At 32.1% G+C, this 26,970-nt stretch overlaps 1 protein-coding gene across 5 annotated transcripts in view; it reads left to right on the forward strand.

Annotated features, from left to right (window-relative positions):
* The first annotated feature begins 17,282 nt into the window (after window positions 1–17,282).
* Fili (Fish-lips) overlaps window positions 17,283–26,970 on the forward strand; it is a 157,964-nt gene continuing 148,276 nt past the window's right edge. For all 5 annotated transcript variants that reach the window (XM_073988717.1, XM_073988716.1, XM_073988718.1 and 2 more), the window contains exon 1: window positions 17,283–18,897. The gene's annotated coding sequence lies outside the window, so the exon portion shown is untranslated. The remainder of the gene's footprint in view (window positions 18,898–26,970) is intronic.

A 26,970-nucleotide genomic window follows, 5' to 3' on the forward strand; every position in this document is an offset into this window, starting at 1 on the left:
TGTTTCTCTATGTGGGTCTGTCCGCCTGTTTTCCTCATCAAAAGGAAAAACCGCTTCGAAAATGCTCGTACACACAAAAAACACTCATCTGAACTGAGCCACGAACCTTTAGACAAACAAGCCGAAAAGTAAAAAAAAAGAAATACCAACAACAAAAACCTCTGGAAAGCAACCAAAAACCCTATGTAAAATACATTACGCTCTGCTCCTCCACACTCAGAACTCGGAGTAAAACAACTTCATTTGTGTGAAAACAAACCAGGCAGCACTCTGTCAAAGCCGTGAGGTAATTAATCAAAATCATGGGGCGTGTGCTTTGCTTGTTTTATTTCAATTCTACGTTCTCGTGAGTTTTGTTTTTCACTTTGTGTGTTTTTGTTTGTTCTTTTGCATTCATTTCGGTGTTGGTTGCCTGTGGTTGCTGTTGTTGGATTTTTCATTATTTTTGTCTTTTTGTTTTTTATCCAAAGTCAGATTTCTCTAAAAGCCTGGTTGTACAACAAAGTTAAACTGAGCACACAAAAATAAGCCGCTGTCTTGTATGGAAAGTGTAGGATTTGTATGTAGTTCACCGGCACAGAGAAATATCTGGGTGTAGATTAATAAGTCTGGGGTTCAATTGTAACTATACGAAATTGCTTTTAGTTATCAGCTACGAAAATTGCTATAGAAAATTTCATTCATCAATGATGAATTTTTCTTTGGAAAATTTCATTCATCAATGATGATTTTTTCTATAGAAAACTTCATTCATCAATAAAGAATTTTTCTATAGAGAAATTCATTCATTAATGATGAATTTTCTACAGAAAACTTCTTTCATCAATGATGAATTTTTCGATAGAAAACTTAATTGATCAATGATGAATTCTTTTATAGAAAACTTCATCCATCAATAAAGAATTTTTCTATAGAAAACTTCATTCATCAAGGAAGAATTTTTCTATAGAAAAATTCATTCATTAATTATGATTTTTTCTATAGAAAATTTCATTCATCAATAATGAATTTTTCTATAGAAAACATCATTCATCAAAGATGAATTTTTCTATAGAAATCTTCATTCATCGAGGAAGAATTTTTCTATAGAAAAATTCATTCATTAATTATGATTTTTTCTATAGAAAATGTCATTCATCAATAATGAATTTTTCTTTAGAAGACTTCATTAATCATTGATAAATTCTTTTATAGAAAACTTCATTCATCAATGATGAATTTTTCTATACAAAACTTCATTAATCAATCATGAATTCTTTTATAGAAAACTTCATTCACCAATACAGAATTTTTCTATAGAAAACTTCATTCATCAATGCTGAATTTTTCTATAGAAAACTTCATTCTTCAATGATGAATTTTTCTATAGAAAATTTCATTCATCAATGATGCGTTTTTCTATAGAAAACTTCATTCATCAGTGATGAATTTTTTATAGAAAACTTCATTCATCAATGATGAATTTTTCTATAGAAAATTTCATTCATCAATGATGAATTTTTCTATAGAAAACTGCATTCTTCAATAATGAATTTTTCTGTAGAAAACTTCAATCATCAATGATGCATTTTTCTATAGAAGACTTCATTAATCAATGATGAGTTCTTTTATAGAAAACCTCATTCATCAATGATGAATTTTTCTATAGAAAACTTCATTCATCAATGATGAATTTTTCTATAGAAAACTTCATTCATCAATGATGAATTTTTCTATAGAAAACTTCATTCATCAATGATGAATTTTTCTATAGAAAACTTTATTCATCAATGATGAATTTTTCTGTAGAAGACTTCATTCATCAATGGTGAATTTTCCTATAGAAAACTTCATTGATCAATGATGTATTTTTCGATAGAAAACTTCATTCTTCAATGATGCATTTTTCGATAGAAACTTCATTCATCAATGATGAATTTTTCTGTAGAAAACTTTATTCATCAATAATGATTTTTTCTATAGAAAACTTCATTGATCAATAATGATTTTTTTCTATACAAAACGTCATTTATCAATGATGAATTTTTCTATAGAAAACTTCTTTTATCAATGATGAATTGTTCTATAGAAAAGTTCATTCTTCAATGATGAGTTTTTCGATAGAAAGAAAACTTCATTCATCAATAATGATTTTTTCTATAGGAAACTTCATTCTTTAATGATGAATTTTTCGATAAAACACTTCATTCATCAATGTTGAATTTTTCTATAGAAAACTTAATTCATCCATGATGAATTTTTCGATAGAAAACTTCATTCATCAATGATGATTTTTTCTATAGAAAGCTTCATTCATCAATAATGATTTTTTTCTATAGAAAACGTCATTCATCAATGATGAATTTTTCTATAGAAAACTTCATTCATCAATGCTGAATTTTTCTATAGAAAACTTAATCCATCAATTATAAATGTTTCTATAGAAAACTTTATTTATCAATGATGAATTTTTCTATAAAAAACTTCATTCATTCATCAATGATGAATTTTTCTATAGAAAACCTCATTCATTAATAATGAATTTTTCTATAGAAAACCTCATTCATCAATGATGAATTTTTCTATAGAAAACTTTATTCATCAATAAAGAATTTTTGTATAGAAAACTTCATTCATCAATAAAGAATTTTTGTATAGAAAACTTCATTCATCAATAATGAATTTTTCTATAGAAAACTTCATTCATCAATGATGAAATTTTCTATAGAAAATCTCATTCATCAATGATGAATTTTTCTATAGAAAACTTCATTCATCAATGATAATCTTTTCTTTGCCATAACTTTTCGCAAACTTTTCATAAGACCACATAAGAATCGTTCAAAATATATCGACTGGTAAATTTTTGAAAAATTTATATTATTTATAAATGAGTCTACAAACATACCGATATATAAATATCTGGCACTCCCATAAGGACATATGGTTGTGTGTATTTACCTACTACACATACCCTCACATACAGAAGTGATTATCATTTTCAGTTGTGTTCACATACATACACACTTGGAAAAATAATGACATGTATGACACTGATGATGATGTTGTCGATGTTGCCAGCTACTGATGTTGCTACGAATAAGGACGAAGCTAAGGTTGTTGCTTTTGGCTCTGTCTCTGCTTCTGATGCTGATTATTATTATTAACAAGGCTTAATTAATAAGTTTTAATGGAGATGATGCATAATTCCGACATATCGCATTATGTCGGAACACATATGCATACGAGTGTGACGCATGCTGCTGGGGCTGGATGGATGGATTTTGTACAAGTATTTATGATGTGACATGATACGGTGACACAGATTTTTAAATCCTCAAAAACAAATTTGTTGGTATCTTTTAGCGGGGGGAAGGACAGCAGCAGCAGCAGTAAAGGAAATTGAAATGAATTGTTCAAAAGATATTGAACGACAAATTAATGAGGCAAAAAACAGATGATAAGGTATTTGTCAAGATTAACGGAAGAAGAGAAAGTTGTTGTTTGTGGGTTAGACAAATCATTATTTAAAATACTTCCACATACTTATTTTTCTAGTTCTAAGATATTATATATACTTAGTCATGTCGGCATATTTAAGTTGGTTCCCTTGAATAATTTACTACAAGGACATGTGTCATATGCCAGTTAGCCCCCTTCTATATGGTAGAATGTTTGGCCAGCCTACGCATCAAATATGAAATGTATTGAAAGATATTTCTCAGAGGAATCAATAGATTCAGTAAGTAAAGTCACGAGGTTATTGTTAATAAAGTCAGGGGTTATCCCATTAGTGAACCTTTTAATTCTCTTTTAATGTTCGGATAAGTGTTATTCTTCTAATCAATTTCATTTTCTTTAATTTTTATTTCTTTTCTTATACAAGTTTAAATTTTAATCAACATTTAAATTATAATCTCTCTCTTTCCAAAAACCCCACTATCACCAACATTTTCCAAACAAAAACCGTTCATAGTCAAGATCAAAAGTCTAGCTCGACATAGACAAACACATATAATTTGAATTATTGTTCATAATAAACGTATTAAGTTAATTATTAATGCATTGTGGAGTGGAGTTTTAAAAAACTGTCGCTGAAGATCATCCTACGCCAACACCATCATCAGTTGAAGGCAACTGACTTGATCACTCATAAAGATGACCTTAAAATGATATTAAAATTATGAAAATCGAGCGGAAAAGCGCATTAAAACCCAAAGCATTCGTTATGGCTGTGGAATTGAATGAAATTTTCAACACCACAAAAACTCATAAAAATTAAAAGTCCACCACCCTGTTGTGTCCTCCTGAACAAAAGGGAAAAAGAAAAACTACAGAAATTGCCGCTGCAATGAAAAAGAAAAAAAAACTAAAAACCCATCAGGGGTTTTATCAACTGATATCTTCTAGTCTTTCATATGGTAAAGAGGGCTGTCACAGGCTTGTGGTTTTTATTACCCCCTTCTGTGGTGGTGGTGCTGCTGCTGCCTGCCACTCATGCACGATAAACAACAACGGGGAGGCCATGCCTGACCACTTATGACAATGCTTTGACCCAACCAAACAGCCAATGAGAATGCAGCGAATATCTAATCATCATTAGAATGCATGTCAAGTGTTGGTATATTCCATTCCCATAGACCAAATGATACTTTTAATAGAGCATTCAGCAGATAAAAAGCTAATATAATATTGTTTGGTAGTTAAAAGTGGCTAACAGCGGCGGCAGGAGCAGGCTCTTAGTATTTTATAATGTTTGTGATATGATAGAAAAGGCTGATTTTTTTCAAAATAAAAAAGAATATACCCACCTTTATTTTCGAATGCAGCATTAAGGGCCTCACAGGATAGCTCTGTTTTATTCACGATGCATCTTGATATTTTTATTATTTTTTTTAAGTGTCTGTTTTTTTTTTTTCTTCTTTAAAAGATCTAACTCTAATGATTTGGATTATTAATGATGCTGCCGTTGATATTTTTCCTGCTAAAGACAAAAAAGAAAACAAATTTCCAACTAAATTAAAAATTTGACAGAAATCATTTGGTATGACTTTTCCATCTGCCAGTTGCTACGACTGAAAATTGCAATGCACAGTGTTTTACAAAGATTTCGCCTCATTCAATGTTTCACAACAAACAATCTGTACAATTGCAATTTCACTCATCATCAAATGAACTTTTCTATGAAAAAAATAGTCATTAATGCGTGATCTCTTCTATAGAACAATTTAACATTGATGCATGAACTTTTCTATAGCAAAATTCATCTATATATATAAAAGAGCTTAGTGATGAGTGAGTGAGTGAGTGAGTGACTGACAGATCATCGCCCAGACGAAACGGCTGAAGCTAGAAGCTTGAAATTTTGAGTGTGGATTGCTGTTGGTGTGTAGGGGTGAGATAAGGCTGGGTTTTTGGAAATTCGAACTGGAAGGGTACGAAAAGTACTAAAAGGTACTAAATATGGTACTCTTTGTATTAGGCAAACGGGAAGAGCTAGAATTCTGGAATGAGGGTCACTGATGGATAGTTAGAAAGCTGTACCAAAGGGTTTTTGGAAATTCGAACTATAAGTGTACGAAAAGTTACTAAATTTGGTACCAATTGTATATTTTGAGCGGATATAGCTACAATCTTCATATTTGGTATGGGAATCAAGGTTGGGACGTGGTGCTGATATAAGGAAATGATTTTGGAAGTTCGTACTTATGTGTACGAGTAGAACTAAATGGTACTAAATTTGGTACAATTTGGATTTGGGTTAACGAATAGAGCTGAAAACCTGAAATTTGGAATTTAGATTACCGTTGAAGTGTACGATTGTGATATGGGCGTAGTTTTGGAACTGCATACTTATGTGTACGAAAAGTACTAAATGGTACCAAATTTGGTGCAATTTGGAATTAGATATACATGGAAACCTGAAATTTGGAATTAAGATTACTGATGGAGTGAATGATTGAGGTAGTTTTGGAAATTGTCACTTATGGGTACGAAAAGTAGTAAACGGTACTAAATTTATTTATTTATTTATTTTATTTATTTATTTATTTATTTATTCATTTATTCAGTCTATGGAAATACAATCCTTACAGACTAGAAATTATTACAGTAATATAAATCTAAACATTCTTTAAATTTATCAAAAGCAAATGTAAAATCCAAGTTTACTCTCATATTTATCACATTAAATTCACTTAATATTCTTGTAATTGGTTCATATTGAGCATAGTTGCTTCTATGAGTTGTTACATTAAAAAATTCAGCATATCTCAAATACCTTGATGGCACTTTGAAACCAAGCAATCCAAGTAATTCCGGACAATCTATATATCCACAAATCAATTTATAAAGAAACATAATACCCATTTTTGACCTACGATCATTAAGTAAATCCAGATGTATCAGATTACACCTAGATTCATATGATGGCAATGGATGTGAAAAATCCAATGAATATAAAGCAAAGTTGATAAATTTTTTTTGAAGTCTTTCAATGCGATTTATATGTACAGCGTAATACGGATTCCAAACTACTGACGCATAATCCAGTTTAGATCGAACGAAAGTTGTATACAATATCTTACGAGTATATGGATCGGAAAATTCTCTACAGTTACGTCTCAAAAAGGCTAACGCCGAGTACGCACTAGGCAAAATATAATCAATATGATATTTGAACGTAAGTTCTTCATCAAATACCACACCAAGATCAACTTTAGTACTCACTTTTGTAAGTATAACATTATCAATATGATAATGAGTATTTATCATTTTAAAACGCCTTCCAAATGGAAGGTGTACACATTTAGAAATATTGAAATTAAGCTTGTTTAATTGACACCAGGAAAATAGTCGATCAATATCAGCTTGTAATAACTCAAGTAAACTCGCCTAATGTAAATTGGGACTAAGATTACTTATGGAGTGTAGGATTGAGGTAGTTTCGGAAATTCGTACTTATGGGTACGGAAAGTACTAAATTTGGTCCAATTTAAATTTAGGTGGACGGATAGAGCTGTAATCCCGAAATTTGGAATTAAGATTACTGTTGGACTGTAGGATTGATTTAGTCTTGGAAATTCGTACTTATGGATAAGGAAAGTACTAAATGGTACTAAATATGGTACAATTTAAATTAAGGTGGGCGGATAGAGCTGGAATCCTGATATTTGGAATTAAAATTACTTATGGAGTGTAGGATTGAGGTAGTTTCGGAAATTCGTACTTATGGGTACGGAAAGTACTAAATGGTACTAAATTTGGTACAATTTATATTTGGGTTAACGGAATCCTGAAATTTCGAGTTAAGGTTACTGTTGGAGTGTAGGATTGAGGAAGTTTTGGAAATTCGTACTTAGGGGTACGATAAGTACTAAAATTGGTACAATTTGGATTTTAGGGAACCAATAGAGTTGGAATCCTAAAATTTGGAATTAAGATTGCTGTTGGACTGTAGAATTGACTTGGTCTTGGAAATTCGTACTTATGGGTACGGAAAGTACTAAATGGTACTAAATATGGTACAATTTAAATTAAGGTGGACGGATAGAGCTGGAATCCTGAAATTTGTAATTAAGATTACTTATGGAGTGTAGGATTGAGGTAGTTTCGGAAATTCGTACTTAAGGGTACGGAAAGTACTAAATGGTTCTAAGTTTGGCACATTTTGGATTTGGGTGAACAGAGAGAGCTGGTATCCTGAAATTTATAATTAAGATTACTTATGGAGTATAGCATTGAGGTAGTTTTGGAAATTCGTACTTATGGGTACGGAACGTACTAAATGGTACTAAATTTGGTACAATTTATATTTGGGTGAACGAATAGAGCTGGAATCCTGAAATTTCGAGTTAAGGTTACTGTTGGAGTGTGGGTTTATGGGTACGAAAATTAATAAATGGTACTAAATTTGGTACAATTTAGATTTGGGTGGACCGATAGAGGTGGAATCCTGAAATTTGCAATTACTGTTGGAGATAGTTATTGAAATTCGTACTTTCATACGAAAAGTATTTATGGTATTACGAATAGAGGTGGAATTCGGAAATTTGGTATTATAGCCGCTGTTGGTGTGTAGAGTTGAGATATGGATGTGGTTGTGGATATACGTACAATAAGTGTACGAAAATTACTAAATGCACAGAGTTTGGTCCAAATTGTTATTGTGTAAAGGGGTAGAGCTAAAATTGTGAAATTCGGTTTAGTATAGCAGTTGACGTTTAGAGTGGAGATAAAGAGGAGGTTTTGGAAATTCATACTAATGTATACGAAAAATACTAAATCGCGGTTAAGATATAGTTTTGGATAAAAGGAAGTAATTTTTGAAACTTCTATATACTACAAGTACTAAATTTGGTACCAGTTTGGTGTTGCATGATGGATATAGGTGGAATTTCGAATTGTTGAATTAGGGATTGTGTTGGTGTTTAGATACGGATTTTTTGAAATGCATACAAGTTATAAAATTAGGCTGAGGGCTGGATGATTTATTGAGAAATGCGAAATGTACTAAATGCTATTAAATTTGACATTGGCTGTAGCAGTGCAGAAGGAATTATATCATCATTAGTGCGTGAAAAGTACAAAATTGCAATAAATTTGGCATTGGGCTAAGGAATAGAAGTGAAATTCAGATATATTATTGATTTGTCAGGTTCATTGTTAGAGTTCGTCGTACAATAAGTGTACTAGAAGTATTATATAATACTAAATATTGAAGCACTGGTATTGGGTGAATCAATAATGAAATTTGTTATAAGGATAACTGTTTCGATTGGATCCGAATGTTTATTTAAATCCGGCTTAAAATGTATGAAAGGTTTCTACATGTAATACCATTGACATTGGGTGAACATGTAGAGCTAAAACTGTAACATTTGAGCTAAGATTCTGCATTTTTAAAATTGAACTGAATAATGTACTATTGCTTCCAGGTTAACACGAATTCGGTTTCTAAATAATATACTGAAATCAAAAAATCAAACGTACCTTTTCAACAAAGTTGTTTTTATCTTTGTTGTCTATTCTAAACGTTACAGTAAGTTCATTTGAAAAAGTAGATCTATGCAGCTAATGTTTTACAAGAAGGTTTTTACGTCCTGAGAAAAAAACCTAAAATAAAATGTCTCAAAAATTAACTGTTATATAGGGTAACATCTTCTCAATAATGGTTTTCTACATTTTGATATCACAAATTCCAAAATACGGTTGGAAAATGTGCATAAAATTTTCAAAATACCCATACCGTTCTAATAAAACATGGACTGGAATTTAAAATGTAGGCCGCTGCTGAAGTGTAGAGGTCTTTTTTTTTGAAGTTCGAACAAAACGTATACGAGCAGTACTTGATAGAAATTAAATATCAATTCAAATAGGTATTAGAACATCAAAATTTTCTGTTTTCTCCATATTAAATATTGTTTATTTGTATTATTCCTTTTCCGCTTACGAAGAAGCGGGCATTTTGATAGTCACTGATAAATGAACTTTTTTACAGAAAAATTCATCATTGATTAATGAACTTTTCCACAGAAAAATTCATCATAAATGAATGAAATTTTCTAAAGAAAAATTTATCATTAATAAATTAAATTTGCTACAGAAAAATTCATCATTGATGTATAAAATTATCTAAAGAAAATTTTATCATTGATGAATGAACTTTTCTACAGAAAACTTCATCATTGATGAATGAAATTTTCTATAGAAAAATTCATCATTGATGAATGAACTTCTCTATAGGAAAATTCATCATTGATGAATGAACTTTTCTATAGAAAAATTCATTACTGAAGAATGAAATTTTCTATAGAAAAATTCATCGTCAATGACTGATGAAGACAATGATGAATCAAATTTTCTTTAGAAAAATTCATCGTTGACGAATGATTTTTTTTTTTATAAAAAATCATAATTGTTGAATGAATGTTTCTATAGAATTTCTCTAAATGAATTTCTCTAAAAAAATTAATCGTTGATGAATGAACTTTTCTGTAGTAAAATTCATCATTTATGAAAAGCATTTTCTATAGAAAAATTCATCATTGATAAATGAATTCCTCTACAAGAAAATTCATCATTGATGAATGAATTTCTTTACAGGAAAATTCATCACTGATGAATAGTTTTATATAGGAAAATTCGTCATTGCTGAAAGAAATTTTCTATACGAAAATTTATCATTGGTGAATAAACTTTTCTATAGGAAAATTCATCATTGAAGGAATTCATTGAATTCATCATTGATGAATGAAATTTTCTATAGAAAAATTCATCATTAATGAATGAAATTTTCTATAATAAAATTAATTATTAATGAATGATATTTTCTACAGAATAATTCACCACTGATGAATGAAATTTTCTATAGCAAAATTCATCATTGATGAATTAAATTTTCTATAAAAAAATCATCATTGATGAATGAAATTTTCTATAGAAAAATTCATCATTAATGAATGAAATTTTCTATAATAAAATTAACTTTTAATGAATGAAATTGTCTACAGAATGACTCACGACTGATGAATGAAATTTTCTATAGCAAAATTCATCATTGATGAATGAAATTTTCTAAAAAAAAAAATCATCATTGATGAATGAAATTTTCTATAGAAAAATTCATCATTGATGTATGATCTTTTCTATAGAAAAATTCATCATTGATGAATGAACTTCATCATTGATGAATGAACTTTTCTATAGAAAAATTCATCATTAATGAATGAAATATTCTATAGAAAAATGCATCATTGATGAATAAAATTTTCTATAGAATAACTCACCATTGATGAATGAACTTTTCTATAGCAAAAATTTATCATTGACGAATGAAATTTTCTATGGAATAGCTCACCATTGATGAATGAAAGTTTCTATAGAAAAATTCATCATTAATAAATGACATTTTCTATAGAAAAAATCATCATTAATGAATGAAATTTTTTATAGAAAAATGCATCAGTTATGAATAAAATTTTCAACAGAATAACTCACCATTGATGAACGAAATGTTCTATAGAAAAATGCATCATTGATGAATGAAATTTTCTATAGAATAACTCACCATTGATGAATGAACTTTTCTATAGAATAACTCACCATTGATGAATGAACTTTTCTATAGAAAAACTCATCATTGATGAATGAACTTTTCTATAGAAAAATTCAACAATGATGAATGAACTTTTCTCTAGGAAAATTCATCATTAATGAATGACATTTTCTATAGAAAAATTTATCATTGACAAATGAACTTCTTTACAGGAAAATTCATCATTGATGAATGAACTTTTTAGTTGATAGAATTATAGATGAATGATTTCTTAACAGAAAACTTCATCATTGAAGAATGAATTTTTTAGTAGAAAAATTAATCATAGATGAATTATTTCTTTAATGGAAAAATTCATCTTAGATGAATGATTGTTTAATGGAAAAATTTATCTTAGAGGAATAAACTTTGCTGTAGAAAAATTCATAATTGATGACTTAAATTTTCGTTAGAAAAATTCATCGCTGACGAATGAAATTTTCTATAGAAAAAATGCATTATTGATGAACGAAGTTTTCTATAGAAAAACGCATCATTGTGTGAATGCTGTTTTCTATAGGAAAATTTATCATTGATGAATGAAGTTTTCTATAGAAAAATTCATCATTAATGAATGAACTCTTCTATAGAAAAATTCATCATTGATGAATGAACTTTTCTCTAGGAAAATTCATCATGAATGAATGACATTTTCTATAGAAAAATTTATCATTGACAAATAAACTTTTCTATAAAAAATTCATAATTGATCAATGAACTTTTCTTAGACTAGTTATAACTCTTTTATATTCTGCGAAACGACACCTTATCAGAATTGTCCACACCTTCCCCTTTTCTACAAATAATTTTTATAGACATAATATAAAATCTCAGCAAAAAAACTCATTACAAATCGACCTACTAACTCATTATTTTAACAAGGACATGCCACCAGAAATCATTAGTTATGTTTTGGTCACTTAAAAGTCAACAACTAAGTAGTTACTCTCTGGTTACTACAAGCCGTAGCTACTTATTTTACTACTTATTCGTCTAATTTTAGTGGCCAAAAAATAACTACTGAATTTTCGTGGCATGCCCTTATTAAAATAATGAATTAGTAGGTCGATATACATAGATTTGCAAATTGTGTAAACCTCAAACCACTGTTTTCCCATACTAATAAGTCAATTCTATTTGTCCGTCAATCATGTTGTTTCTACACATTCGCCATCATCGCTGTAATATGGTCCCGCCAAAAAGTAAAGACATTGTTATGTTCGCAATGAATGTGAAATCATTTATTAAATGTCTTTTTCATTTCTGCCAAGCTCGAGTGATAAATGATTTCAACTGGTATTTATACAAAATTAAACAATGAAATATTATGAGTCATTAGCGAAAAAACAACAATCGCCAGCTTTCTAGCGATGTGCGTTTCGTTATGGTTTGCCATCGTGGAGTCTCGGGTTGGTGCTACTCCAAAGTAATTAGTAGTAGACAAGGCAAATGCCATGCCTTTCAGCATAGTAAGGGATATCCTTTGAAATGATACATTGATTAACCCGACAACCATCACATATTCAAAATCCATTGAATTTATATTTGTTTGAAGATCTTCAAGAGATAAACTCATTTCATTAAGGAAGTTTTGTTATAACGGAGATTGAATCAGGCGAAATATATGACAATTCATCAATCATTTGACATTTACACAACATTTTGACATTTCTGCCTTGGCAGGGGGTCTACTGTGGACTTTTCGTACACCAATCACTCAAAGAACAAACAACATTGGATGTTGGTCATATTTGGTTTCCAAGTGTTGGGTTTGTAAACAAAATTACAAAATTCGTTATTATAATCATTTTTTGGGTGATTTATTCAAATATTTTGTTCTTCAATGTTAACTCTCCCTCTCACCACGAATTTTTCGTTTCCTTCAAACGAATTGTTGCTCCTCCATACTTTTCAAGTTTTTCCTCATTCCAATACTTGGCCAAAACATGCAAAACTTGCATTAATTTCATTTGTGAAGCTTATTTTTGGTGGGTTTTGCTATTCATTCGCGTTCCCAGCCAACCAGCGAATTTGAGCGAATTGTGTTTTCCGAAACTCACTCACCCACCAAATGAATGACTGACTGACTGTCATTTAGAACTGATTATTAATGGTAAACTGACAACAAATTCCTCCAGACTTATTGATGTTAAAATGAAGATAATTCTTTTTCGCTCCCTCCCTAACAAAGAAAAAAGATGATTTGTTTCTAAAGAGACGTTTGACTGAAGGAGGTAAAAATGCAAATGTCAAGATTAAGCGATAACATCATGATTATGTCTGAAACAAATGTTTGAGCATTTCTTAAAAAAGGTTTCAACAAAAGATACCAAACCGATGCACAAGAAAGGTGGAAGGATGAGACGCAAAGTGTGACAAGGTCTGTTGTTGCAACGAAGACGTAGATGAAGGCGTTCTACTTAGGTTTGTTTAAAAACATGAAGATGCATTCGATAATGTGATTTTTTTTAATTTTGAAATGTTCTTATGTTGAAGATTAAAAAACAATACGTTGGGTATATAATTTCAAAGAGGAATTTGAAGATTTCTGGGAGATAAAATAACTAAATCGTATGTTTAAAAAAATTGGGTAATAAAAAGGAACGTCAATTTTGTTAAAAGGTGTTCTAATTTCAATAATTTATTGCCCAAACTTGTAAAAAATTAATAAACAGTTGTGTAAGTTTTGAGACTCGATTCAACCTCAATACTATATTGCATTGTGATATTCATAGCTCATTTATTTGACTTTGTTTTCAATACATATTAATTTGTATTCTTTAATTTTTTGGTTTCTAAATAGGATCAAATATTTCCCAGGTAAATTAGAAATAAATAATTGGAAGGTCCTTTTTAGCAGTTTTTCCCAGAAACACTACCTTTGTCATTATCCACAATCAATTTAATGATTATAAAAATTAATTTCCCCACTTATCTGCATTGGGAATTAGTTTTTATTCAAATTAAAATGAAATATTCTAACTGATTTGTAATAACTAATGATTTTGCATAAAAATCAAAAAGTGAATATTAATTTGTGCGCGTGGCTCATTTGACTTTACCTCGGGGGAAGGAATGCCCAAACAATTAAAATCACTCCCAAGGCGCAATTCCCCCACATTCATTCTCACGTACATTTGTCTATGTATGGGAATTCCCATTAGTTTCGGTTCGGACGCCATAGAAAATTAAATCATTTCTCTGCTCTAAGATAAAATTTCTCTCATGCTAGACAATTTTTAACATTTGTTTACATAGAATTTTATTGCACGCGCTCTTTTGCCGGCATAATGTCTCAATGTACGTCTGGTTAACACTTCTCACATAATGTTCGTAACATTTCTGTCCCACTGTAATTTTTACAGTGTTGGAAGTAGCTTCATTACTTTACATAGGGAACAATGCAAAGACTCTTGTATTTGTGGTTAACATTGTATATATTCTGTTTCGATTCGTTTTTTACATTTGTTTTGAATGTTAACAAGTTCTTTACATTAGAAGTTTCAAAGATTATGTTACAAACAAACAATAGCTGCATTTTGTTCAGATGGGAGAAAACCGACCAGAAGTTCTAAATGAAAATAATGCATTTAGGAGGGTTGGCGTTTTTTGTTTGGGATGACGACTTCTATTTTGTTTTTCAAAATAGTCAGGCTTAATCCCATAGTCGTTGTTTTAATATTTTATTAAAACAATTTTAATTTATTAGTGGGAAAAAATTGGCGATGTTTACCAAGGGGTAAGGCAGGGAATACTATAGTTTCAGATCTCGCCACAAAATTTCATCAGTTCCCTTATTTCTTGTTTTTCAACAAGAAACTTTTTATACCCAAGTGTCAATTGCTAGCTCAAATAGATACGTGCACAAAGAAACACTCTGATCGAGAATTTCTTTGGCACTACCTAAACTCTAGCAACTTCACTTGTAAACAAAACCAAAACCACGTATCTATTTGAGCTAGCAATTGACACTTGGGTATAAAAAGTTTCTTGTTGAAAAACAAGAAATAAGGGAACTGATGAAGATCTGTGGCGAGATCTGAAACTATAGTATTCCCTGCCTCACCCCTTGGTAAACATCGCCAATTTTTTCCCACTAATAAATTAAAATTGTTTTAATAAAATATTAAAACAACGACTATGGGATTATGTGACCGTTGGGACTACTCAAAAGGAATTAACAGCCGAATAGAAATAGCGAGAGATGCCTTTTTTAAACACAAAAAAGTATTAACAAGTCACGACATAAATGTGACAACAAAAATAAGATTTATCAAGTGCTATGTTTGGTCAGTCCTCTTATATGCTTCCGAAGTCTGGACACTTAAAATGTCCGATGAAAGAAAATTGGCAGCTTTTGAAATGTGGACATTCCGACGAGTACTGAAAATACCCTGGACTTCAAAAATATCAAATGACGAAGTACTTAGAAGGATGAATGTGAACCGACAGCTAATCTCAACAATAAAAAAGCGTAAAGTCTCATACCTTGGACACATACTCAGAAATAACAAATACAAGATTCTACAAACAATCCTTATGGCAAAAATCGACGGAAAGCGCGGAAGAGGTAGAAAAGAAACAACCTGGCTCAAAAATATCCAGACATGGACCGGCTATAATGATGAATACATACTTTTACAAGCCGCTAAGAACAGGGAGCTGAACATCATTGTGTAACAACAAATAATTATAAATATATACTTAGTATCATATATGTATCATTGAAATAATATTGTACGATCACCAATATCCGAATAACGGATGAGTAAATAAAGAAGAAGAAGATGGGATTAAGCCTGACTATTTTGAAAAAGAAAATAATGCAAATATTTTTTTATCGGAAATCACTTAAAATCAATGGATATTGATGCGGCATAGACAAAAGGGGAACTCAAGTCCAATTTCAATTAATATTCGTTTGCATTCTCTGCAATGTGGAGACACATGACAGTGGGAGAAGTTAATTTGGTTTACATATGCGGCTACGAGAGTTTTTAGGTGTCTCGGTTGAATTCGCATTTAAACGAATTCATCAGTCACACTTATTCTTGAGCTGGAGTCGTCATAAAATTGAGGAAGGGTTCTTAGTTTCAATACAAAAAACTAAGAGAACTGATGAATCCAAGTGGCGTTGGACGAAACTAGTCTTCTCTGCCATCCCCTAAAGTAATCAATTTTAACTACAACCCACTTTAAACTTGTTGTTTTTTTAAATTTGAAAACAACAAATATAAGATTAAGCTTGACTTACATACAAATAGTAAATTTATAATTCTTCTCTTTAAAAAATTTGCTATTAATTACATTTATTTTATGAAATTTTAATGATTTTTTATTAATTTTCTCGTTTAGAGTTAAGCTTGATTATCGGAAATTATTTGCAAGTGAAAAAGGAAAGCCAAGGACTCGAACCCAAATAGTCACCAAATTACGTTACCTGGTTTCATTGGTGGTAAAGCAAATCTTCGGACTATCGACTATGTAATGGCTTCTCTGTCCTAGAACTTATCGTTTTTCAAATGCAAATGTGTTTTGTACATTTACGCGGATACTTGGCCACAGAAATGTATTTTCTTCACGACAAACGATTTTTTTGCGCTGCCTTTGAAGTTATGAGTTTTGGCTTTAAACGCTAACACGCCGTGACAACATTTTTTGATATGTTTTCAAGGACGTGGGACGTGGACGTGAAATTTTGCCTGTAACGGGGGGGAATTCTGCTGCGAGTCAGATTGGAATTTAAAATAAATGTTTTTTATTAATTTTCTCGTTTAGAGTTAAGCTTGATATGATCGGAAATTATTTGCAAGTGAAAAAGGAAGAGAAGGACAGAGAAGCTATTACATAGTCGATACGTCCGAAGATTTGCTTTACCAGCAATGAAACCAGGTAACGTAATTTGGTGACTATGTGGGTTCGAGTCCTTGGCTTTCCTTTTTCACTTCCAAATAATTTCCGATCATCAAGCTTAACTCTAAACGAGAAAATTAATAAAAAACATTTATTTTAAATTCCAATCTGACTCGCAGCAGAATTCCCCCACATTACAAAAACAGCAGACAGCAATGTCAATAACATTATCAACATTTTATGTTAAGACATAACAGTGGCTGTTAATACTCTGTTATGAACAGAATCCTACATCGCAATAACATTGTCTTCATATTGGAAAACGCTGGCTGCTGCTAATGTACAAAACAGTTGTTTTACAAAGTTCGTTGCGAGAGGATGTCCGGCACGGATAAAATTTTAATAACGTTTCGTACGAAAAATACAAATAAAACATGGGAAAATATTTATGAGAAAATATAAATTGAAAAAAAAAACGAAAATACCAATAAATATATTAATTAAGTGGAAAGAGAAGAAAATAATAAAACTATAAATCAAAAGTTGTAAAAAATCGAAATAACTTGTAATTTACTGTTATATTGTGGTGCCATAATACATTCGTTGTGCTGCTGCTCATCCCATCCACCACCCATCAACGTAAATAAAGGAAACCAAAAAGTTCATAACAAAGTTCAAAGGCTTACGAATTTCGTTGCAAGTGTCGTGGTCTGGTCGTGTGTCTGTCTGACTGTCTCTGTATGGGAATGTTTTTATTGGAATTCCCAAGGAGGAGGTGTGTCACTGTGAAAACAACCATATGACACCTCAAAATTAACAATTAACGTTCAATTAAAATTGTCGTCTATACGTCATAGACTTTGCAACTGTCTGTGTACACAGTGGATTCGGTAACAGAAAAAAAAAACAGTTCGTTGTGGTACGAGAAGTTTGCCTGCCGGTCGTGAGTTTTTCTTTTTCGTGTGTAAGGCTGACTAAGGAAGAAATTCCATTCCTGTCGTACAACAATAACAAGGAAAAACACACCCTCGTGGTGTTGAATGAAAATCTTATCTTAATGAAGAAGCTATTGGAAACAAAAACTACATGTTTTTCATAAATAAATAAAGATTACAATCGATGTTAAGGAATTCTTGAGTAGATAAGTGAATATTCTGGGAATTGGTCTGGACAAAAGGACAATTACTCAAAAAAGACGGAAGTTAAATTGTGAAACGTGCAAGAGTGTCATCCTTTCAGATGTAAGGACTGTGGTGAGAGTGTGTTTTGTCCATAACATTGTAATAGAAAATTGTGTAAAAATCAATCGGAAATTCATCCCTGTTGTGGATAAATGCTCCCTTCTTTTGTTTTTGGGGCTAGGCATGGCAATAAGCAAATATCTTTACGCCAATCAATCATTGATTGCCAATATTATGGCCAAAAACAAGCAATAACGTTAACGTGATTTGTTATGCCTTTTTAGACAACAAACTAAACGGCTTTTAACACCTCCGCCCCTCCGCAACCAGTTTAAGCAAACGTGATTGACAAATACAAATTCCAATACCAAGTGACAGTGTCCTTTGTGCTGAGAGTGTTTTTTCTTGGCTGATGTGTTTTTGTAACAAAGCAATTTCCATCAATCAAAATCGTTTGTTAAATTTTCCATGAAAACATAAAAATTTGCCATTTCATTGAAAACAAATCAAAGAAAATAATTGTTAATAATTCATCACACAAAACGAAAACCCAAAAACAGCATCATCAGTGTGAAAAAATACAAAAACAAAACAAAATAACCGTGTGATAGATCCATCATTGTGTTGTTATATTATTATCGTGTCAACTTTATTCGAAGGGATAATAAGGATTTCAACAAACACACAAAACAAAAGCAAGGATATCATCATCGTCGTCGACATTAACAGGAACGGCATTTGAATGGTCATTGTCAACATACCGTCATTGTTTTAAGGATAATTGAAAAGGTAAGTAAGTCAATGAAAGATTTTTGATAAAAACCAAATCTATTGAAGGTCTTTTTGAATATTGATTACGGCCAAGGTTATTATAATGTCCTGTTAACATTTTCATTTCCTTAAGTGATTGATGAAGACAATTTGTCATTTAATCAATCGTAATGTCTTGTGGAATTACTGGTGCTTGACGAGGATAAACACTACATAATAATATTATAGTTAAATAATCATTTTGAAATGGACACACGTGAATGTTGTGTATTATATTATTTTGTTATGTTAAAAACAAAAATGAATATTTAAAAGAAATAAGTTTCGTAGTTATTCGAACGAACTTGAATTCGAATCGTCAGGCCATAAATTTAGGCGCCCAAAGTATCGACCTTAAGATTAAACAAGTGAAAAGTTAAGTTCGGCCGGTCCGAACTTTTATACCATCCACCATAAAATAGTCTTAATTAAAAGGAAATAATTAGTTTCCTTTTACAATTGTAGGTGGACAAATTTTTCGATCATGTATACGCCAAATGCCTAAATTATCTAATCTAATCTAAAAAATGTGTTCAGCCAGGTGAAAGGTACCACCCTTGGGGCTATATCAAAGTGTCAACCTATCTTTACAATTTACGGGTAGTTTCGTCACACAATGTAGCTAAGACAATCAAAATACTGAAAGTCGGGAGCTACCGTTATATGACGATTTTTAGTGAAGAAGTTTCGTGACCATTGAAAATGTTAATGTCAAATTGCAGCTAGTTCGATGGTTTCTGGAGAAGTTTGTGACCACAGAGAACCTCAAAAATCAAATTACAGCTAGTTCGTTTAAAATTGTAGCTAAAATCCCCAAAATACCGACAATCGGGATGTACCGTTGTATGGGGGCTATACCATAACATGAACCAATGTTGACGATTTTTGGTGGAGAAGTTTCGTGGCCACTGAGAACCTCAAATGTTAAATAACCGCTAGTTCGGTTAAAAATCGCAGCTAAAATTCTCAAAATACCGAAAATCGGGATGTACCGTTATATGGGGGCTATACCATAACATGGACCTATGTTGACGATTTTTGGTGGAGAAGTTCCGTGGCCACTGAGAACCTCAAATATCAAATAACCGCTAGTCTGGTTAAAAATTGTAGATAAATTCCTCAAAATACTGAAAATCGGGAGGTACCGTTATATTGGGTCTATACCAAAACATGGCCGTATGTTGACGATTTTTGGTGGGGAAGTTTCGTGAGCACTGAGAACATCAAATGTCAAATAACAGCTAGTTCGATTAAAAATTGTAGCTAAACTCCTCAAGATACTGAAAATCGGGAGGTACCGTTATATGGGGTCTATACCACAACATGGACATATGTTGACGGTTTTTGGTGGGGAAGTTTCGTGACTACTGAGAACATCAAATGTCAAATAACAGCTAGTTCGTTTAAAAATTGTAGCTAAAATCCTCAAAATACCGAAAACCGTTAGGTACCGTTATATGGGGGGTATACCATAACATGGACCTATGTCGACGATTTTTGGTGGAGAAATTTCGTGGCCACTGAGAACCTCAAATGTCAAATAACCGGTAGTTCGGTTAAAAATCGTAGCTAAAATTCTCAAAATACCGAAAATCGGGAGGTACCGTTGTATGAGGCCATACCAAAACATGGACCTATGCCCATAATTTTGGAATATAAGTTTGTTGATCACTAAATCCTCACTAAAATCCTCAAAATACCGAAAACCATTAGGTACAGTTATATGGGGACTATACCATAACATGGACCTATGTTGACGATTTTTGGTGGAGAAGTTTCGTGGCCACTGAGAACCTAAAATGTCAAATAACCGCTAGTTCGTTTAAAAATCGTAACTAAAATTCTCAAAATACGGAAAATCTGGAGGTACCGTCATATGGGGGATATACCAAAACATGGACCTGTGTTGACGGTTTTTGGTGGGGTAGTTTCGTGGCCACTGAGAACCTCAAATGTGAAATAACAGCTAGTTCGGTTAAAAATTTTAGCTAAAATCCTCAAAATACCGAAAATCGGGAGGTACCATTATATGGGGGCTTACCATAACATGTACCTGTATGTTGACGATTTTTTATGGAGAAGTTTCGTGACCACTGAGAACCTCAAATGTCAAATAACAGCTAGATCGGTTAAAAATTTTAGCTAAAATCCTCAAAATACCGAAAATCGGGAGGTACCGTTATATGGGAGGTACCGTTATTATAGGGTCGCAAATGATTATTTCAATGCGTTACAAACGGAAAAACAAACTTAATATACCCTCCATACTATGGTGGAGGGTATAAAAAGGAAAATATTATTGCTTCATCGTTTATATAAAAACAGGATTAACTTTCAGGTAGCTTTTATTATTCTGAATCATATTTGAACTTCCGATCAGACAACTCAAAGTTTTCAGAGGTATTTAACATAGCAGCGTAGTTCTGTTTTTCAGTCATGCAAAACTCATCTATAAGAAATCTTCCCTTGACCCTTCTGGGATGTTCGTGGGAAATACATAGATTTTTATATGGTACATTTTCCTAAGAATGCTACATTTGTAATTTGTCAAATCTTGTGTTTGAAAAACTTATTCTTTTGATCTCTATTAATCCTAAAACAGAAGGAATAGCTACATATATAAACAGCAGATATGAACATTAGGGTTATGATTTTTCGACATTTTTTCTCAAAAATGATTTCCAGTATTAATCATTAAAATAACGTTTATTCCATTGAAATATAAACAAGTTCACGCACAAATCGATTTTAAAAAAATATTTTCTTTTTTTTTTTTTTGAAAAATGTATAAAATTACAAAAATAATTTTAAAAATTATTTCCTATTGTTTTCCTGAATAAACTTAAGCCTACTAATAACTACCATAACGTTTATTCCATTCAAATATTGGAAAAGGTCATGCCCAAACCACGACATTTTTATGATTCTCAGAATTAAAGAAAATTAGTGAGAAGCTAATTTTATGTCAGTTTGGTCATCTCATGTGGCTCTAATGTTTATTTTAATTATACCTATATCTGCTTACAGTGACTTCAAAAAATTGACCGTAATTCTGATAAATTCAAATTTTAAAATAATTTTGTGAGTGATTTTTTTTTTTCACTGAATCACCTTATAATTAAGTTTTTTTGTAATCTCATGTAGAAACTCATCACGCTATGATACAAGGATATGAGATTGTAATAAAGTCATAACCCTAATGAATATATGAGAGCAATTATGGATGAACTTTACAAAGGTGTGCTGTAGGAACATCATCTAAATTAATGGTTGGCCCTACTAATTCCATATCGGACTTTCTGAGAGAGATCATAAACTGGAATTTAGAGGCCAAATTACTTTTGAACCCCTATATTTCGATACATTGAGGCATCTCCGAATTTTTTTCGACTTTAAACCGGAGTGAGCGAGTTCATCAATGCTTCAATGCCTGAATTTGTTTGACCTTTTGTTCCTCATTTGAAAGTGGAGCGATTTTGTACTGTCACAAACTCAGTAATTTAGAACTAGCTCTCCGAGCTGCATCTCATTGTTGGCATTATGTTGCAGGTGATATTTTTATAAAATTTGCTTAGCGGACTAACTTAAAATGTAGCAACTTATCGGCATTTTTATCTGGAGAACATAGGTCGTCTGTCGTACTCTAAGCTTCGATTTGTTATCCTTATCTTAATCTTCATTCTTAGTCATCGCCTTGATCCGATAAGTGCCTTTCTTATCTTCAGTTCCCAGCCTCATTTTCACAGCATGACCTAACCAGCGTAATCGCACAGCTTCTTCACCTACTAATAGTTAAAAAAAAAACAACAAATACCAGGTTTTTACAAACGACAGACGTTCGCAAAATAAGAAACATGTGTTGTTTTGTCAATAGTGTGTCGATTTTTTTTTGGAATTCGCATCTCGTACGGCTTTTTAAACATTAAATAATATTTTAGTAAAATATGACTTATGGCTGTTACATTCCGTCAACTTGATATGACTCAGAAGTAATCATGTTTTAAATAATTCGTGACATATAAACCGTAGAACGTTGCCGTCCGATTTTTTAAAGTTGTAGCCACATAATGCAACCGAAATGGCTGAAATCTGGTTCCAATATAATTTATGGTGGAGGGTAAAAAATTCGGCATTCTTGAACTTAACATCTTTTAAGTTGTAAGTCTTTAATTTATATTTTAATATTTTTTTCATTTATTAAGCTGCAGATCAATTGCTTTTTATAGCCCAATAACCCCCTTTAAAACCCCGTGTATTAAGTTTTATTTTTTAGACTCCATTCCTGCAATTCTTTCAATCTCCCCTATAGAAAATCTACATAGTCTCTCTTCATCACATCAAAGCCAAAGCTAATAAACAACTTTCCACAATTTACCTTTATTTATTTGAATTTTCGCAACAGAAGAACTAATTTTCCCAGCGTTTGCACTTTGCAAAACTTTAAGTTCAGCTAGTATTGTGACAAAAGTTCACGCATTTATTTTTATTTAGAATTAAAAAAATGGAAACAGCAAGAAAGGTCCTTTTCACCTAAAAACCTTTAACTATATTTTGAAAAACCAGTCAAGGACTAGTGGTGCTCTGCATGATTTCCAACTAAAAACCCCGACAAACAAACTTTATAAAGTCGCATTTCTTAACAAGCCTGAATGGGGCTACTACAACAACAACAAAACTACAAACCAAAAGCGAAGCCTTTTTTTCACTAACCAAAAACACAAACAAACCTTTAATGGCAAAAACAAGACCAACAAACAAACAATCAACCGAACTTGCACAGAATTAACAGCAGAACCCCAAGAACAAAACCATCAAGCCGTCAACAGCAACCCAGCCAGCCAGTCAGCCATTCTAGCTAGTCACTCAAAGGAGAGAGTCACTTAAACAACTCACTCGTGAATGAATGAACCTCTCACATACAGTCACAGTCCTAGTTGTACACGTTAGCTTTGCCAATGAAACCGTGAAAAACGCAAAAAAGGCTACAACAACAAAAAATGAAAAGGACGACGACTGTAAAAACCTCACAAGTGGTGAAAAAACCCTGTTAAATTTACATCACACCGTTAGCCCAGCCCAGGTGGGTAGCCGCCAACTAGAGATGGCTAATGTTGGCAAACGACGGCGGTATATAAACGGAAAAAAGGCTTATAAACAAAAGTAGTTCAAGTGTTTTATGCAACACAAATAATTAGTAAATATATAAAACCAACACAAACAAAACACAGTTTGTTTGCACCTACACACCCACATACACACCGTGTTTATTTATGTTTGTATGTTACCATGTTTTTTGTTTTTGTTTTTATAAGCAAATAATAAAAAAGTGAAAATTATTCAAGTTTATATAGAAAAAGCAATAAAAACAACAAACACTTCTTCCTACCAACGACCACAAAGAGAAAGAAAACTAAATGCCCTCTCTCACCAGTGCCCCTTCTGCTTCTTTGGTAACGAATTGCATTGCATTGCATTGCATTTAAATTTATCAAAAGAATCACAACACACTTGAGAATAATGTAATTTATTGCATGCCTACATACACCTGCACTTGAAGTTAGGGGATGAATGGAGGGTATTTATGGGGATATATGTATATAGGCAAATGCTAGGTCATAATCTAAACCAACTCCATACCAATAAAGGAGACCACTTATAGACAGATAAATATATGCATGCTCTTAATGAACTCCCTAGGTCTTGTATCGTAAATTCTAAGCAGATTTTGTGTTGAAAGCTCTATGAAAATCAATTGGAACAATACGTACACTCATCCCTATACGTAGAAAGGTCATAAATCTCGTCTAAAGTAGAATTGAGAGATAGATGATAGTTACCAGAGATAATGCAAGGGGTGGAGATTGCTACAGAAAGCTGTTCATTGTGCAGGTACCTGTGACAAAAAATCACTTGAACGCCTAATTTAAGTGTTGATTTTTATTAAAGGTTAATTAGAGAGCACATCGGATGCATCAGTCTCCCTCAATCTGTATTGTTTGGGTTTGATTTTTCGTTGTTGTTCTTGTTGTTGTCCCCATAGTGTTTTCGATGCGTAGAAATTGGATTATATTAAAAAAAATTGTTGTTGTAGGCCAGCCTGCGAATGACGAAATAAGAATCAATGTACCCCCCTTTTTTCTTTCGTAAATTACACTGTGACACAAAATGGAACTCAAAGTCTGGGGGGTGGAAAATTTCTTTTGAATGTGAAAGCCCTTGATGAGTATACTAAGAACCCAAAAGGAAAATTTCGCCATAGGTCAAGTTTCTGAGATATCGCGCGATGAAGTTTTTGATTTTTTCCCTATAATACTCTGGAAAATAGCTCCATATCTCCGTTTGGCGTTGTTGTAGCTTCATTTTGAGGTGACATGTCTTCAGTCAAATCGATTGGCGAATCTTTTTGTAGAACATTTCATTCTCCTAACTCAATGCCTTTCATGTCCTTTTCGTCCTTTATTTCTTGAACCGTAGTGAAAGTACCACAAGATGAGATTTTTCAGCATCCAAATATTCTACAAAAATGTTGCTCAGAAGATTTTAGGTACGGTTCTCTTTGACAACTAATCGATTTTGTCCCGTTTTCATTGTCCTTTTTGACATTTAATCGGTTTTGGTTCAGAAATAAACTAAGTTTTGTTTTTCTGTATATTCGTCATTGGGTATTTATTGGTATGTACACATAACCATTGGTTATTGCTTATGTAGACATCTGGGGTGCTTCTGAAATATTTACCACAAATAGCTATTGTAATGATGAACACGTTAATAACAAATTTTCTTGGAGGATAGATCCGGTTATCTCAATTTTTGAACCGGATATTCCGACATTAAAACCGATTTTTGAACCGGTTTTAAGTAACCGATTAAACTTATATGTATACCGTTAAAAAGCTTATAGAGTTGTCAATCAAATTAAGTTATTTCGCTTCTGAAAACGTTGTTAGTTACAGTTCTAGAACAAAAAAACCGTTTTCTTGAACCGTTTTTAAGGAAAAATATCAATACGCGCAAATATGGAGATCAAAGGCTGGGGGGCGAAAAATTCTTTTTGGAGATGAAAGTCGATGAAGGTAATATTACGAACCCGGCAAGACAGTTATGCCGTAGGTCAAACTTCTGAGTTATAGCGAAATTAATTTATTGACAAACTATACATACCTACATGACAAAAAACCTAACGAAATTTGATCGCGTCATAACTCAGAAGTTTGACCTACGGCATAACTGTCTTGCCGGGTTCGTAATATTACCTTCATCGACTTTCATCTCCAAAAAGAATTTTTCGCCCCCCAGCCTTTGATCTCCATATTTGCGCGTATTGATATTTTTCCTTAAAAACGGTTCAAGAAAACGGTTTTTTTGTTCTAGAACTGTAACTAACAACGTTTTCAGAAGCGAAATAACTTAATTTGATTGACAACTCTATAAGCTTTTTAACGGTATACATATAAGTTTAATCGGTTACTTAAAACCGGTTCAAAAATCGGTTTTAATGTCGGAATATCCGGTTCAAAAATTGAGATAACCGGATCTATCCTCCAAGAAAATTTGTTATTAACGTGTTCATCATTACAATAGCTATTTGTGGTAAATATTTCAGAAGCACCCCAGATGTCTACATAAGCAATAACCAATGGTTATGTGTACATACCAATAAATACCCAATGACGAATATACAGAAAAACAAAACTTAGTTTATTTCTGAACCAAAACCGATTAAATGTCAAAAAGGACAATGAAAACGGGACAAAATCGATTAGTTGTCAAAGAGAACCGCACCTAAAATCTTCTGAGCAACATTTTTGTAGAATATTTGGATGCTGAAAAATCTCATCTTGTGGTACTTTCACTACGGTTCAAGAAATAAAGGACGAAAAGGACATGAAAGGCATTGAGTTAGGAGAATGAAATGTTCTACAAAAAGATTCGCCAATCGATTTGACTGAAGACATGTCACCTCAAAATGAAGCTACAACAACGCCAAACGGAGATATGGAGCTATTTTCCAGAGTATTATAGGGAAAAAATCAAAAACTTCATCGCGCGATA

This window comes from Musca autumnalis, unplaced genomic scaffold (assembly GCF_047663935.1).
Source record: "Musca autumnalis isolate F117 unplaced genomic scaffold, ASM4766393v1 scaffold_5, whole genome shotgun sequence".
Taxonomy (NCBI): domain Eukaryota; kingdom Metazoa; phylum Arthropoda; class Insecta; order Diptera; family Muscidae; genus Musca; species Musca autumnalis.